Consider the following 18,090-nt stretch of genomic DNA (forward strand, 5'->3'; position numbering starts at 1 on the left):
ACTGATGGTCACAAACCTCTTTACAGGGGGCTGTGGCAGGGCTATATCTATGTGACAGGAGTCTGGTTTCCAGGGAGTTTATGGAAATGCCTACATCCCTTAGGGTCCCTGAAGTTTCAAACCTCAGCTCAACCAGGAACCAGGATACCTTTCACAGCCTACTACCCCACAACCTCCAGTCCTGGTTGTAGGAGCTTGATATTGTCTGGCCCAACGGATAACACAGATCAACAGGCAGTTAATCGCCTCCAATTTCCAGCCTTCTGCAATCCATTTGAGAGGACAATTACGTGTGTTTAAGGTCCTGTTTTTGTCTGGAGATTGGGGGAGGGGGAGTAAGGGCCTCTGTGCCGTGCTCCTAACATGCCATCCTGAAGGGTCACTCAACGAAGCCCTTTCAAAGTGTTGGCTGATGGGCAGCCAGGCAGCTGCCTCACACCTGGGCAGGACAAGGCGACGCTAAATATTAACACGAAAGGAGATTAGCACAGATTGCCAGAGGATTCTCACTGGGTTAAAGGCCATTTGCTTACAAATCTCTTTAGTGCTGGGGAGCCTCTGTCCATGAGGAAGTGGGAGCTACCAGGTAGGAGGCCTAGAGGAAGAGCTGCTTTCTGTGAGAGGGGTTAATGTCAGCTGCTGTGGGGAGCTCTGAGGGATGAAGCTGAAGCCGGTTTTCTCTTCTCCATGGTCAGAAACAAACGTAAATATTAAAAAAAATTTGTTAAAAGTAGAATCAGATTTCCAATATAGGACTTGAAGAAACCTTTTATTTATCTTTTCTTTTCTTGTGTGTGCACGTGGTGTATGTACATGTACGAAAGAGGGTCTGTGACCGTGTGCACATTTGGGGTCCTGAAGAGGACCTCAGGTGTCCTGCTCTGCACTCTACCACACTTTGCCTTATTCCCAGAGACAGGGGACCTGCAGCTTGACTGGTCACCAGAAAGTTTATGCTGATCCTCCCGATTCTCGTCACCCCACAGGACAGGAGTCACAGGCATGCACAACCATGCTGAGCCTTTTATTTATTTATTTATATTTATTTTTAAAGTTTTATTTATTTTATGTATATGAGCACACTGTTGCTGTCTTCAGACACACCAGGAGAGGGCATCAGATCCCATTACAGATGGTTGTGAGCCACCATGTGATTGCTGGGAATTGAACTCAGGACCTCTGGAAGAGCAGTCAGCGCTCTTTTTTTTTTTTTTTTTTTTTTTTTTCCCCCGGAGCTGGGGACCGAACCCAGGGCCTTACGCTTCCTAGGCAAGCGCTCTACCACTGAGCTAAATCCCCAACCCCCAGTCAGCGCTCTTAACCGCTGAGCCATCTCTCCAGCCCAAGCTTTTTATTTTTATAGCCTTAAAAAAAAAATTATGTGCATGGTCGGTTTGCTTGTGCATATCTGTGTGCCATGTTCACCCGACACCAAAAGTGGGTGCTGGAAATCAAACCCGGATTCTTCAGAAGAGTGGTCAGTGCTCTTAACTGCGGAACCAGCCATCTCTCCAGCCCCCGCTACACTGGGCTTTTATATGGTGCTTAGAACCAAACGTGGGTCTTCACCATGCAGCGACCAGCTCTCTTGTCTACCGAGCTGACTGCCCAGCCCCAGAACTCTCTTTGCTGTTGTTGCTGTTTGTTTTGAGTGAGTAAGCTGGCCTCATATGCACCAGGTAGTAGGGGATGACCTTGAACTCCCGATTTTCCTGTTTCCACTGTCTGTTCCCCCAAGTGCTAGGGATTGTAGGTGTGTACCACCACACCCAGCATGGCCTTTCTCCTACCTGGAACAAAGGGGGTGCTGTTTGTGTGGGCAGCACTTTTCGACCAGCTTTATTCAGGAAAGGTGGGCAGCCAGTTCTCATGTTGCGTCTTCCTTGATGGTCCCTGCTTCTTTCCTAATGTGAATTTATTAACGGATCCGTCCACAACTGCGATGCAGCCTGCCTCCTCCTGCCGCCGATGCATCTTAAATCCACACCTTGAGACTTACTTTGGCCAACTAAATGGAGCAGAAGCGATGTCTTTCAAATTCTTGAACCTCGCTTGCTTTCTTTCTTTCTTTCTTTCTTTCTTTCTTTCTTTCTTTCTTTCTTTCTTTCTTTCTTTCTTTCTTTCTTTCTTTCTTTTGTAGATCCGAGGTACGATTATTTTTTTTATTCCTAAAGGGCTTATTTTTGACTGCGCTCCCTTAGAATTGAAGCTCTCAGCGCGTTCGGCCTCCGATTCTCGGCAACCTGTTCCTGTAGTGCCTTGCTTTCTTGAGAGGTCTTGTAGCTCCCACCCGCCAATGCATGGAATATCCCTACCTTGAGACAGAAACGCCTAGGTGGACCGCTGGCTTTGAGGAACCACGTGGAGAGGCTGCAAGCTAACAGCTATGGTTAGCTCATCTTAGCCTCTTTGGAGCCAGCGACTCTGTTAGTGGATCGTACTTGCATAAATAGCTCCAAAGAGACCAGTGGGACTACACAGTTGAGTCCAGCTAGTCACAAGATAAATAATAAAGCACTGTGTTTGTATGTGTAGTGCGTGCGCACACGCCCCAGCCCCATATACTCCGCACATGCGCACAGAAGCCAGAAGACTGTGCTCCTCCAGCAGTCTTTGCCTAGTCCTTTGAGATGAGGTCTCTCCCCGAACCCGGGACTCAAGTTTCTTAGCTGGGCTAGAAGCCGGCAAGCCCCTTTCTCTGCCTACCTCAGACAGGGGTTACACGGGCTGCTGGACTCACTGTCTGGATACTGGGATCTGAACTTATGCTCATAATTGCACCCTCCAACCCCTACAGCTACTATTTTAGGCTGTGGCCTTCTGCAATGGCTTGCTGTGCAGCCATGTGTAGGAGATTCAGCCTTCTCTAGTTTGTTTTTGTCTGGCTTCCCACCGTGCTCCATGGGTAAAGCAGGGAGTGGAAACATAAGGGGTGGCAGAATTTTGAAAATAGAAATCCCTTTAGCTCATTCCTTATGATCTCCCCAGTCCTCTGCAGCAGCCGTCGCTGAGCTGGGTGTCTCCAGCAAGGCAGACCATTGGCGACCTGACCTGACATTCTCTTTCCCTGTAGCACCGCTCTGATTTTAGCAATCTCCCTGACAAAGGCAGGCTATTTCTGAGCCTCTTTTGTAATGAGGAACTGCCAGATGAGAATGTATAATGGGCTTTAAACGGAAGCGTTCTGTGAGATTTGCCAGAGACTTCCTAAGCGGAGCTGACTTAAGAAAAGGTTTCTTTCTCGTTCGTCTGTCCTTTCTTCCTCGACTAGAACGTACATGCTTTGGTTGGAGCTTTAGTCGTCGTCACCTTGCGCCATGAGGTGACTAAAGACGAGAAGTATGTACCGGGAATAGCAGGATTGAACGAGAAGACTGAGGGGCTGGATTGTTCAGTGGTTAAGAGCCCTATTCCGCTCCCACATGATGATTCACAACCATCTGTAACTCCAGTTCCAGAGGTCCTGATGGCCTCTGTGGACATTGCATGCATGTGGTACATAAATATAGATATAAACATGGGCAGAACGCCCATACACATAAAATAAAAATAAATAAATCACAACAAGCCTAAAAAAAAAAAAGAAAGAAAAAACTCATTGGAATGGTCATGTCACTTTGCATTGTCTTGCTCTGATGGCTGACACCCTCACTAATGTGCCTGTGTGCCTTTAAAAAAAAAAAGATTTATGCAAAGCAAAAGGAAAAAAGGATTTCCTCTAAGGAATAAAGGTTGACAAATAAAAGTAATAAAAAGACCAGGCTTTGGGGTTTGGGATTTAGGTCAGTGGTAGAGCGCTTGCCTAGCAAGCTCGAGGCCCTGGGTTCAGTCCTCAGCTCTGAAAAAAAAAAAAAAAGACCAGCTTTTAGCTCAGGGAAACCATCTTTGCTAACTGTGGAAGGGCATGTACCTCCTCCTATCAGGTTGGGAAAATGGTTGTTTTGTTAGAACACTGTTCAAATAATTCTTCCTTATGTTTATACTTAAAGATTAATAAAACATCTTCTATGTGTTAATCATCAAAAAAAAAAAAGATTTATGTGTATGAGTGCTCTATCTACACCTACATACCAGAAGAGGGCATCAGAACTTACTATAGATGGTCATGAGCCACCGTGTGATTGGTGAGAATTGAACTCAGGACCTCTGGAAGAGTAGTCAGCTCTTAACCACTGAGCCATTCCTCCAGCCTCCATGTCAGGGCTTTAACATTTACATCAGTTTGTGTTTCTGACTCTAGTTCCTTACAAGGAGGTTGTCCCACAATTACTCTTCAAAGGCCCCATAGTCTTCCGTTGGTGTTAAGATTGGTTTATAAAACGTAGTCCAGGGCTGGAGAGATGGCTCAGTGGTTAAGAGCACTGACTGCTCTTTCAGAGGTTCTGAGTTCAAATCCCAGCAACCACATGGTGGCTCACAACCATCTGTAATGAGATATACTGCCTTCTTCTGCTGTGTGTGAAGACAGCTACAGGGTACTTATATATGATAAAAAAATAAATCTTTTAAAAAAAAAAGTAGGGGTTGGGGATTTAGCTCAGTGGTAGAGAGCTTGCCTAGGAAGCGCAAGGCCCTGGGTTCGGTCCCCAGCTCCGAAAAAAAGAACCAAAAAAAAAAAAAAAAAAAAAAAGTAGTCCACAGAACCAGGTGGTGATGGCACAGGCAGCACTCGGGGGGAGAGGCTGGTGAGTGTGAGGCCAGCCTGGTCTACAGAGAGTTCCAGAACAGCTAAAACTACACACAGAGAAACTCTGTCTCAAACAAACAAACGAACAAAGAAAGAAAGGAGCCCACAGGCGAAGTGGAAACTTAGGGGTTCTTTGGGAAGTTGGTTGGATGGTGTTTTGCTGGGCAAATGTGAAGGAATGCTTCATTAGAGTGGACAGAGGTGCGAAAGACTAAGGCAGACTCAGGAAGCAGACGCAGGAGAGAGGATGCTCTGCTAAAGCAAGCAGGTGGAAGGACCGGTGGTGGATTCTTTGCTAAGGTCACACATGTATTCGTCTGCCTTAATTTACATAATTGAGCTGCATTTGTCGGGATAGAAAGAAACTCGCCAAAAAACTTCCGATGGTGTGCTGCAGTTTTTTACTGCTTCCATGGACTTGGGGTGATTGACAGAGTGACGTCAGCTGAGACAGACTCACGTACTGAGGCGAGATACATGCCAAGGCAAGACCCGTGGAGGACACGGGATGTTTGGAGAGCGAACAAAGAGGACTCAATTGGCAGTGAAGGAGGGTGAGCTCCGCTCGCTTGTTGCGCTAGCTATGCAGTGCTTGTGGGTCTCACATCTTTGCTGATCTTTGCTTCCCTGAGAGAGGCACAGCTGAGAATTTCTGGTGTTCCGTCCGGGTCCCCTGGCAACTCTGCTAGGTCCTGTCATAACCGTTGCTAACCCAGCTCTATTGAACTGGACTGCTGGCGTACCCGTGAAGTGTTTACGAGTGGATCAAGCCTGCTGACCTGTGAACTGAACCACTGAGTTCCAGACATCTTAGAGTTGCTCCAAAGAACCTTTCTACACAGGTCCACTTCCCCTGTATCCTTTCTTTTCCACTACCTTTGGTGGGTGGTGGGCTACAAGGGAGGGTAAACGTTTAAAAAACAAAATTAAAAAGAAGGTTTGAAAAAAATTAAAGTTACACAGAGGCTCATGGGTGGAGCCACGCTGTCCCTCTCTGCTAGCCTCCAGACATGTGAGGTTCCTGCAGTCACAGACTCGCGTGGCTGCCCCAACTGCAGATTCTGAGGCAAGGATTTGATTGATAGGTGAGGGCACGATGGTGAGCACTAGGAGTGGAGAGAGAAGAGAGGGAAAGCAAGATCACTACAGAACAGACTCCCGCTTTAGGCATGTGGGGCCGGAAATGACAAAACAAGAAGAAAACAGGAACATTTGACCCCAGCTCCCACTGGTTGTACATTGCTGGGGCTCTCCTTGCCTGGCCTCGTTTGCTTTCTGGGATGAACACACCTGAGCAAGCCTGTGGCCAGAGCCAGGGCACTGGTGGTCTTGCTTCAGTAGGAAGTGGTCCATCAGGAAACTCGATCACAGCTCTGACAAGGTCTGCAGAATACACCCCAGACCTGAGAGCTCTAGCCTTCTACAAACAAGGAAGGACTAGGTATTCTTCTATGATGCTTTCTTCTTCCTGGGGTCGGGTGTTTTGCACATGTGTGCACATGTGTGTGGAGGCCAGCGGTCAGCCTCAACTATTGCTCCTTAAGTGTCATCAACCTTGTTTTTTAAGATTTACCTTTATTATTTTAAATCAGGTGTGTGGGGGGTGGGGCTGGAGTCTGTGCATGGCAGTGAAGGTACCTGAAGAGAATGGCAGAGCCTACAGCTGAAGTGACACAATGGTGTGAGTCACCTGACATTGGGTGCTGGTCTCTGAACTCTCCAGTCCTCCATAAGGGCAGTACTCCTAACCACTGAGTCATCTTCGTTTTTTTTTTTTTTTTTTTTAGATTTATTTATTTATTATATATAAGTACACTGTAGCTGTCTTCAGACACACCAGAAGAGGGCATCAGATCTCTTTACAGATGGTTGTGAGCCACCATGTGGCTGCTGGGATCCGAACTCAGGACCTCTGGAAGAGCAGTCGGGTGCTCTTTTTTTTTTTTTTTTTTTTTTTTTTTTTTTTTTGGTTCTTTTTTTTCGGAGCTGGGGACCGAACCCAGGGCCTTGCGCTTCCTAGGTAAGCGCTCTACCACTGAGCTAAATCCCCAGCCCCAGTCGGGTGCTCTTAACCACTGAGCCATCTCTCCAGCCCCATCTTCGTTTTTATAGACAGGCTCTCTCACTAGCCCATTCAGCTACACAGCTAGCCCCAGGGATCCACCTGTGTCTGCCTCCTACTGCTGGGATTACAATGTGCAGTATCACCTCCATCTTTTGTCATGTGGGTTCCGGGACCTCAACTGAGGTCTTCGTGTTTAAAGCACTTTATTAAATGAGTCAGCACTCCAGCCCCACCTGAGGTATTACTGACTCTCAGAGCAGCAGACTGGGAGCCTCCTTCCTGAACGTTGATGTTGGCTCCTAGACACTCCTCCAAACCTCATGGTTCATCCCAACATAGGAAAAGACAGCCTATTTTACCAGGCTAGGTCAGCTGATGAGGAAGGAGGTGGCTTTCGGTCTCCTGAGAAGGAGAAGAATACAGCTGGCTGGCTGGCCATCTGGCATGTCCCTTTTCTGTGTTATGATGCCATCAAGTTTCTAAAAACAACCTAAGCCTGCAGTCTGAGGGTCTGGCCAAGTTTGGACCAGAGGTTCTGCTCTCAGAGAGGTTTGTTCAGGGCTGACACGGGTGTCCAGGACAAGTGGTGGAGGATTGCCAAACATGACAAGTGACTTAGTGCCTTTGCCATCTGGTTTCTTTATCAGAAAATGTAGGGGTTGGGGATTTAGCTCAGTGGTAGAGCGCTTGCCTAGCAAACACAAGGTCCTGAGTTCGGTCCCCAGCTCTGAAAAATAGAAAAAAGAAAAAAGAAAATGAGGAGAGTTAAAGGGAGTTGTCGAGGGCGTTTGCAAGCTCGGGGATTCTAGGACTGAATGTTACTGGCCTGGCCTGTACCCTCCAGCTGAGGAAAGTCATTATGTGTGACAGACTTTTTCTTTTGACATAGTGTCTCATGCAGCCCAGGTTTGCTATACAACCCAGGATGACCTTGAACTCCTGGTCTTTCTGATTCTGTCTCCCAAATGTTAGGATTATACACACATGTTACTATGCCCAGTTTATGGGGTGCTGGGGATCAAACAAAGGGTTTTGCAGATGCACACGACCGACTGCACTGCATTCCCAGCCCAGAGGTGCCAGATGTTTGGTGTGTATGTGTGTGTGTATGGTATATGCATGTGTTACATATGTGTGTGGGGTGGATATGCTCTGTGTAATTGCATGTAGAATTGCAGGAAGTAGAAGTTGGGAGGCATTCCTCAAAGTTTTTTCCACTGTGGTTTTTTTTTTTTTTTTTTTTTGGTTCTTTTTTTCGGAGCTGGGGACCGAACCCAGGGTCTTGCGCTTCCTAGGTAAGCGCTCTACCACTGAGCTAAATCCCCAGCCCCTCCACTGTGTTTTTTGAGACAGTATTTCACTGAGCCCAGAGACAGATTGGGTGGCCAGTAAGCCCCTCGAATGCTTCTGTCTTTACCTCCAAGTGCTGTGGTGAGAGACACATGTGGCTAAGCCTGGCTTTTAAGTAGGTGATAATATTGATTGATTGAGGCACCAGGTTTGGTGCCTCAGTAAAGAGAAACGCTCACCAAGATGCTATGTCTTCATTTTCTGAAGGAGCAGAGGGGTTCAGCCTTCTTGGGAAAGACTGACCCTTGGCTAACTCACTCCAGTAACTTTATTCAAATTCAAGGTTAATTGGGGCTGGGAAGGGTTCCAGCTACCAAAGCTATCTTGCCCTTGCTGCCCGTGAAAGCAGACAACCCACATAAATCAATCCCAGTCCCTTTTGACCATGGCTAAGCCATAATCAAAAGTAAGAACTCCCCCTTTGCCAGGAGTGTCTTAGGGGCAAGGTTGGTGCAGCTTCGTGTTCTCAGGTAGCACCAAGTGCAGATTCTCTAGAGAGACAACATTTCTTTGAGGTTCAAGTAGTCTCAAAACAGTTTTTCAGCCTCTACTGATTGACCCAAACATGGCAAAAGCTGTGCTAAAACATTTCCCTTAAAGTCAGACACAAAGGTTTACTATACATTTTATGTCATGGTAGAGATCAAACTCAGGGCCTCATGCCCAGCGAGTAGTTCACCCAATGTGCCACTTTTTGTCAACTTGACACCCTGGAGTTATTGGGGAAGAGAGAACTTACCTGAGAAGATACCTCTATCAATTTGTCCTGCAGTAAGTTTGTGGGACTTTTTCTTTTAGTGGTTCATGTCAGAGGGCCTGGCCCATTGTAGGCAGTGCCGCCCGTGGACAAGGTTGTCCATGCTGAGCAAGCCAGTAAGCAGGGTTCCTCCACGGTCTCTGCTTTAGTTCCTGCCCTGACTTCCCTTCACGACGGACATGTAGCCAAATAAAACTTCTCTTCCAAAGTTGCTTTTGGCCGGTGTTTTATCAGAGCTGTAGAAACGAGTCTGTAATAACCACTGAGCCAACCCGTCAACCTGGATTTACCATCTTTTGACCCTGTAATCCCGTCAGGGAACACTTCAGTGTAAAGTGATGTAAAAAAAATAAAAGGAATTAGACACAGTCATAGAAACTTGAAGAAAGTGGCCAAATGACTTACGGTACAACCAGGTGCCAGACAGAGTATAGCTGAAATGACAGAAATATTTCAAAGAACCTTTTTCTTTGTGGTGCTAGGGAATCAAACTCAGGGCCTTGTTCTTTTTTTTTTTTTTTTTTTTTTAAGATTTATTCAATATATACTGTAGCTGTCTTCAGATACACCAGAAGAGGGCATCAGATCTCTTCTACAGATGGTTGTGAACTACCATGTGGTTGCTGGGAATTGAACTCAGGACCTCTGGAAGAGCAGTCGGGGCTCTTCACCACTGAGCCATCTCTCCAGCCCCCAGGGCCTTGTTCTTGTTAGGCAAATACTTCACCACTGAGTTTCATCCCCTGTTCAAAGAACTTACACAACCGTATAAACTACATGTGATTCATGGGAAACAGAGCATAAGGCTGTACATGTAGAAGAACCCTAGCTGGTTCTAATAGACAATTATATTATGTTAGATCTGGAGTCAGGCAAGAGGGTCAGGAGTTCAAGGTCACCCACAGCCAAGAGAGTTCAAGGCTGACCTAGATTACATAGGATCCAGTCTCAAAAAAAAAATTGAAAAATTAAATTCAAAAAAGATCTGAAATTTATTTGTATATTTTACTTATGCGTTGATAAAACATAGCCAAAAGCAAATTTTAACCTCTCCCTTCTTCACATTTATTTTTTTTGATGGGTCTTATGATGTAGCCCTGGATGGCCTGCAACTTACTATGTAGACCAGGCTGGCCTCAAACTAGTAAGAGTCTCCCTGCTTCTGCCTACTGAGTGTTGGAATTACAGGCAGGTGTGACCTACCACGCCTGGCTTTTCATGTTTCTTAAGTGTTCTATAGTTACCAAAAACACATACAGTTACTTTATAGTCAAAAAGATAAGAAAGGTGTTTTTGTCTCTTTAGAGGAAGCGTGAGGGTTAGAGAGATGGCTCAGGGGTTAAGGGCATTGAGTGCTCTTCCAGAGGTCCTGAGTTCAATTCCCAGCAACCACATGGTGGCTCACAACCATCTGTAAGGGGATCTGATGCCCTCCTCTGGGGTGTTAAAGACAGCGTGTCCATATACGTGAAATAAATAAATAAATCTTTGGAGAAAAAGAAGAAGAATCGTGAAAACAGGGTCCACTTTGGCCTCTTGTGTGCTAGAGCTCTCGTGTGGGCACCAGGGACTACACTGTCAACTCCTGCTCCCTGGGTTTGACTGGTATAGGCAGAGGGGATCAGCACCATCATGACTTGCTGCGACACTGGAGTCAGAGCTTTTGAAGTACAGATGCTGCCTGCCTGGTTTTTAGGGGAGTTTCCATGCTGTCAGACTTGCTTCCCCTATAGAGAAAGGCTGACGTCACTCGTTCTTAGCACAGAGTTGGGGGATGGGAACCACAGAGGAGAATGTTGCCGTTTATGGTTGTTTGAATAAGAACAGCCCTCAGAGGCTCTTAGTTTGAATAGTTGGTCCCCAGTTGGTGGAACTATTTGGCAAGGATTAAGAGATTTGGACTTGGGTTGGGGATTTAGCTCAGTGGTAGAGCACTTGCCTAGGAAGCCCAAGGCCCTGGGTTCGGTTCCCAGCTCCGAAAAAAAAAAAAAAAAGATTTGGACTTGCTGGGGGAGGAGGAGGAGATGTGTCACTGGGGGTAGGCTTTGAAGTTTCAAAGGACCCCATTACTCCCAGTTAGCTCTCCCTGTCTGCCTCGTGGCTGACTCAAGGTGTGAGCCCCCAGCTATGGCTCAAGCACCTGTCTGCCCGCCTGCTGATGGACTCTACCTCTCTGAAATGGTAAACGTGGTAAACACGGTAAACACGTTCTTTACGAGAAGCCCTAGTCACAGTATCTTACCAGAGCAATAGAAAAGTGACTCAGACAGCATTACAAGTTGCTTTTTGTCCATGGCCCACAGTAATAGCTAGCTAGTTCTGCTAATTAAAGTCAACTAGACCTCGTAAGGCAACAGTGGGATTCAAAAGATCCTACCTCAGGAGCTGGAGAGACAGCTCCAGTGGCTAGAGAGCACCTGCATTTGCCGGTTCATGCTCATAATTAAAGATAAAGTAAATATTCAAAAAACCCGATAATATTTTTATATGCACACAATAAATAAATATAAAAAAAGTTTTTTTTTAAAAGCCATGTATTCCTAAATAAAAGTATATGGTATGGAAGCCAGGTATGGTGACACACACCTCGTAAATCTCAGCATTTGGTCAGTCAAGGTAGGAGGATTAAATGTCATTCTCAGTTATACTTTGTGTCTGAGGCAAGCCTGGGTTACTTGAAACTATCTCAGAATACCAAACAAACATACAAACAGACAAACAGGAAGAGGCCATAAAATGACTCAGCAGGTAAAGGAACTTACCAACAAGACAGGCAAAGTGAGTTTGACTCCTGGAACCGCCTCCCAAAAGTTGTCCTCTGACTACTTTGACATACATGTTATCATAAAACTCTCTCTCTCTCTGCCCCCACAATCCAAACGCACGCATGTGTGCTTATGCATGCATGCATGTGCTCGTGCGCGCGCGCACACACACACACACACACACACACACACACAGAATAAAGTTAAAATAAGAGGTGAGCAGTGTAGCTCCGTTGGCGGACAGAGTGCTCACACAGGAAGGCCTGTGCTGTTCCCAGCACTTCAGGAAATTGGCAGACTGGAGCACATTCGAAGTCTTAGCACTCACAGGCAGAGGCAGAAGGACCAGAAGTTCAAGGCTACCCTTAGCTACACAGAGGGTTGGGGATTTAGCTCAGTGGTAGAGCACTTGCCTAGCAAGCGCAAGGCCCTGGTCCAGGGCTACACAGAGAGGGAGGGAGGCCAGTGTAGAATATGTGAAATCCTATCTCAAAAACAAAACAAAACAAAAAAGTATAGCAGAATCAGGGCTATTAATTTTATTATAGTGGAATCAGGGCTATTAATTTTATCTTCATAAATAAAGGTCGTCAAACAGGAAGACGCCCTAAACCCCAGAGGTTTAAGCAGCTAGACGCCCTAAATCCCAGTGGTTTAAAGCTCTTCTCTTCACCAGTTAAAACCTTAGTAGAAGCGATCCGTGGACCCTTCCCTGTTCTTATAGACGGACAACTCTCTGGCTACTGGGTGGAACAGAAAAACCCCTCGTTTCCCCGGAGGGCTGGGGACACTCCCCCAAAAACCCAGGCCGGTCTAGCGAGAGCTTTTTATATTGCAGTGGCCTAAAAATAACACCCTCACTTGCGAATGGGTTGGAAGCCGTGGTGGCCGGTTCTTTACATCCGGAGCAGCTGATCAGAAGCCCTGAAGAAAAGGAATTACGCAATGATTTGCTGTCTCGCTTGGGCAAGGCGGGGGATGAGCTTTCAGCGGAGTGACACAGGGAGGGCTGTGACGCATCGAAGGCGTGCGCTCGAGTAAACAACGGATTAACAGCAGGCTACACAAAATCCCTGTTCGGCCGGGCCTCCGTGAGACAATAGAACGTTAAAATGGAAGGATGCAGAACCAGGACGAACGACAGATCGAGGCATCTCTTTACAGCGCGAGAACCCCAGTAAATGAAATGGTTGTGCTGGCTGGTTTTTGTTTGTCAACTTGTCACAAGCCAGGATCAGGTAGGAAGAGGAAATGCTATTGTCAAAATGCCTCCGTCAGTTTGGCCTGTGGGAGGGGCCAGAACACTGGAAGTGCCACCTGGGGAGGTGGTCCTGGGTGGTATAAGAAGGCAGGCTGAGGGGCTGGGGATTTAGCTCAGTGGTAGAGCGCTTACCTAGGAAGCGCAAGGCCCTGGGTTCGGTCCCCAGCTCCGAAAAAAAGAACCAAAAAAAAAAAAAAAAAAAAAAAAAAAAAAAAAAAAAAAGAAAAAAAAAAAAGAAAAAAAAAAAAGAAAAGAAAAGAAAAGAAGGCAGGCTGAGCAAGGGTAGGGAACAAGCCAGTAAGCGGTGTTCTTCAACAATCTCAGCTTTCGTCCCTGTCCTGACAACTCTCAGTGAAGAATATGTAAGCCAAACAAACCCTCCCCTCCACACGTTGGTTTTGGTCTGTTTTAACACAGCAGTAGAAAGCAAACTAGACGACCTTACTGTAAAATCAGGTGATATGGCACAGTGGGTAAAAATGCTTGCTGGCTGCAAAAGTTGAATTGAGTTGAATCCCTGGAACCCAGCTTTAAGAAAAGCCAAAGCCAGATGCTGGGGTGGGGACACCTGTAATCACAGCACTCCGGTGGAGGTGGGAGGAGGGGAGAGAAGCTCCTGGAAGCTTACAATCCAGCATTCTGTGTGAAGTGACAGAACTTAACCCCAGTCACTTCTATCATTTGCTGGTCTAGTTTCCAGAGATTAGCTGAGTCTTTGAGGATTTCCAGAGATAATTCATGAAGCACATCTAGCACGATATAAAGACTCTGAGAGGCATCTGGTGCCTGGCATACAGTTAATTCCTGAAGGATTCGTTTCCTTTTATTCTAGATCCAGGAAAAGACACTGAACTCTATCTCCAACTTTTAACCTCAGAGCCCAGTAGCTCAACAGGGAAGAAGCAAGAAGGCCAACAAAAGGTTCTCACCATGGACAGAGGCTCAAGAAATGATCTCCTACTGAGCTACATCTCTAATCGACTTTGTAATTTTTACTATGAGAGGGTCATACTGATTTCCTGAGCTGGCCTTGAGGTCATTCTGTAAGCCAGGCAGGCCTGGACACTCGGGAATATCTCTTTATGTCTGGTCTTACCCTGAATGCAAACTGACTGCACAAGAGGAGTTATTAGAGGCTGCAGAAGGAAGAGAGACTGAATCCGGCACTCGAAGTGCAGCTCGATGCTAAGGCAAGGTTAGGTGCACTGTTAGGAATGCACGGTGTGTATTCTATGTAGGGGGTGTACGAATCAGGCCAGCGTTCATGAAAACCCAAAAGGTCATTTGGGAATTTCTCCGTCCTTAAAGTGTAGGAGAGACAGTTTAGTCCCACTTACCAAACCTGGGCAGCTGCACTTCCTCGTGCTTTCTTGCACGTTCATCCCGGTGACAATGAGGCTGCTTCACATCTGGTTGTTAGAGTTGACTGTTTACCATGGACTCTGCAGTGACCTGGGAGAGGGGCTCTGGGCATGGCTGTGGGGGAGTATCTTGAAGACCAGCTGTGGGTGGCATCATTCCCTGGCTGGGGTCCTGGATTGTGTACCTGGAGAAAGGAACTGGGCACTAACCTACCTCTACCCCTCTCTGTGCCTGACTGTGGATGTGGCATGGCCGCAGCTTCAAGCCCCATTGTCCCTTTGGCTCTCCCACAGTGATGGACTATATCCCTTCCCCTTAAGCTGCTTTTGTGGGATATGTCTTTACCACAGTGACAGGAAAAGAAACTAACAGGTTTTGTGGTTCCCTCCACCATTATTCATTGCAAACTCCAGACCAGACAGGAAGCCAGGGCTACACAGGGAGACCTTGTTTCAAATAAATGAACGAATGAATGAATGAATAATAAAAGAAAAAGGAAACAATAAACTCAATAGTCACTGTGTAATCCCAGAGTTTGTGGCACTTACATAGGAAAATTGACAGCAGGGTTCAAGGTCACCCTGTAAGACACACTGAATTCTAGGCTAGCCTGGGGCTACATAGTGAGATCCTATAACCAAAGCAAAGCAAAGTAACAAAGCCTGAAGCCTATTTCTTTCTGCTTAGAATGTTGGCTTGTGGTCCAGCTATGGCTATGCATCAGAAAGTGTATTAGAGATGAACATTCAGTTGCTGTCCTACAGTCTTTTGAGCCAAAGTTTGGGTTTTAAGGAGTTTCCAGGGGTGTACTACATTTTCATTGTCAAGTTGACCCATTTGGGGAAGGAACTTCAACAGAGGAATTTCCCACATCAGATTGGCCTGTGGCCATGTCTGTGAGGGATTATCTCGATTGAGACACGGCAGGGCCCAACCCGCTGTGGGCAGCACCATCCCTGTGCAGGTGGCCCTGCAATTTACAAGAGGCAGTTGAGCATGTGCTGATGAGTGACCCAGTGTAGCAGAGAATAGTTAATCTGCTTTGAACTCCCAGTGGGTGATCTCGCACTTCTAGCCACCCACTGGAGCTCTCTGGATTCGAGAATGAAAAGACACACACACATACACACACACACACACACATTATATTTTATTTTATTTTATTTTATTTTATTTTTTTACGGAGCTGGGGACTGAACCCAGGGCCTTGTGCTTGCTAGGCAAGCGCTCTTGCCTAACTAGCTCAATGGTTGGGCATGTCTCCCCACTAGTAGCAGACATTCCCCTCCAGTATTCTTGAGTTAACACTTTCTAAATCTGTATTTTATCTTTGCTGCCCTGTTTCCTTCTGGGCAGCCCTTCCATGGGGCCGATTTTCCTTTGTACCTACATTGCTGGATGATTTTTTTTTTAAGATTTATTTATTTTAGTTATAAGAGTACACACCAGAAGAGGGCATTAGATCCCATGACAGATGGTTGTGAGCCACCATGTGGTTGCTGGGAATTGAACTCAGGTCCTCTGGAAGAGCAATCAGTGCTCTTAACCACTGAGCCATCTCTCCAGCCCTTGCTGGATGATTTTTCTCTTGCACCTCTTAAATCTGATCTCTCTGCTTCTGTGTTGTGACAATTCTGTTCCTTTTCTCCTCTGAGTTCTTTCTCCCAGGAATCCTGAAAGTCCCCCCTCTTTCACCCTGCCCAGTCATTGGCCATTGGCTCTATACTGATTAATCAAAAACCAGTTGTGGACAAGGACCCTCAGCATCTGTCCACGCAGAAGTAAGACAAAGCATTAGAACCGATCTCCAACAACCCGGTTTATGAGCCAGTGAACACTGTCTACATGGTTCCTGGGTGATAGGCTGTGACCTGGAAGTCTAGCATCCTTTGCTAAATTGCTTTTGGTCATAGTGTTCGTGACAGTAACAGAAAAGCAAAGTAAAACAATGTATTCACTTGAGCCATCCAAACATTAAGAAACTGCTCTCTGAGTGCTTGCCTAGCAAGTGCAAGGCCCTGGGTTCGGTCCCTAGCTCCGGAAAAAAACAAAGGGTTTCTCTGTAATGGAGAAGTGGCTAATGAAGCTACTATGGGAGATGGCCAGTTTAGTTTGGGGTATGTTGAGTTTGAAATGCTTAGTAAACATCTGCATGGAGACGTGATGTGGGAAGGTGGGTATATTAGTTTGAGCTGCAGAAGACGCTCTGGGCTGGAGAGAGAAGTCTACAAGTCTGTATCATATGCAGACATCCTTTGGTGTCTGTGTGGTATGAATAGGCATTGGTTACAGTGACCAAGCCAGCTCTGTCAGTCTACTGGGTCTCAAGGGAGGGAGTGAGGGTTGAAAAGAAAAAGACAACTAGAGGACACTATAACATGACCCCAGGAAGTTCTGAGGCTGAAGCGACTTTATTTTTTTCCAGTCTGCTTTAATATCATTCTAGATACATACAAAGAATATTGTCAGTCCCAAGGCATAAACAGAGTAGTTAAGGAACAAAGCCAAAAAAAAAAAGGTCCCATGATTACTGTACTCAGGGTCTTAACAAGACCCATCAAGATACAGTGAATGCGGGCTGGAGAGATGGCTCAGCGGTTAAGAGCACCCAACTGCTCTTCCAGAGGTCATGAGTTCAATTCCCAGCAACCACATGGTGGCTCACAACCATCTGTAAAGAGATCCGATGCCCTCTTCTGGTGTATCTGAAGACAGCTACAGTGTACTTATATATAATAAATAAATAAATCTTAAAAAAAAAAAAGATACAGTGAATGCATTCCCCAGCTGTATTCATCTTCAGCCTACTTCCTAGTCCTAACCCAATGTCAGATTCTTGCCAAATTTCTAGAAGCGGTCCCAAGAGCTCTCCACATCCCAGGACCCCATGAACACTACCCACCATCTGATGATGCCCAAGTCCCTCGTAGAAATGGTGCTGTGCTTGCCTATAACCCATGCATATCCTCATATACTCTTTCCCTCTCTCTTTCAGACAGAGCCTTGCTTCCGATTTGCCCATCTCAGCCTTCCTAGGGCTGGGATTGCAGGCGCGTGCCACTATATCCAGCCCACGTTGTTTAAATCTAAACCCTTTTCCATTTTGGATTGTAGTTCTACATAGCGTTTCATAACTGGATTGGGGTTATGAAAACTTTGGCAACAGTCTGGGGGTTTTGGACAGACAACTGCAGGTGAATAGCGAGTCAAATGTGAAGGGGATCCAGGGTGTTTCTGGCCCGACTCACCTGGCAGGGCTTCACCACAGTCGTGGTTCTGAGCACACGTGCACCTTCGCATGGTGCATGCTAGTAGTGCACCGTGCAAAGGTAATGGATGCTACCTGAAACAGGTCAGCTTAAGTGTGAGGCTTTTACATCATCAGTTTCTGATCTTACAGAAACATGCATTTACGGAACAAAAGCCTTTTAATAGTATCCAGTTGCATTTCTTCAGCTCGTGAGCATCAAATTATCTTTGGGTAGTAATGTGTTAAACTGTTTGATTTTTTAAAGAAGTTGCTAAATGAGTTATTAATTTAAAAAAAAATCACTAAACGGCAGCTTGAGAGATGGCTCTGTGGTGGAGAGCACAAATTGCTCTTGCAGAGGACCTGGGTCTGGTTGCCAGCCTCCCTGTGGCTACTCAAAAGGGCCTGGGGCTCCAGTTCCAGGTGAGCTATGCAGTCTTCCAACATCCACGGTTAGCTGCATGTGGCACAGATATGCTCTAATAAGTGTATGTGCACACACACATGCGCATGCCCATGCGTGCGCACAGGCAGTCTTTTTGTTTTTTTTAATCATTAAATGAGGGTCTGGAGAGATAACACATCAGTTAAGA

The sequence above is a fragment of the Rattus norvegicus genome, chromosome 8 (genome assembly GCF_036323735.1).
Source record: "Rattus norvegicus strain BN/NHsdMcwi chromosome 8, GRCr8, whole genome shotgun sequence".
Lineage (NCBI taxonomy): Eukaryota > Metazoa > Chordata > Mammalia > Rodentia > Muridae > Rattus > Rattus norvegicus.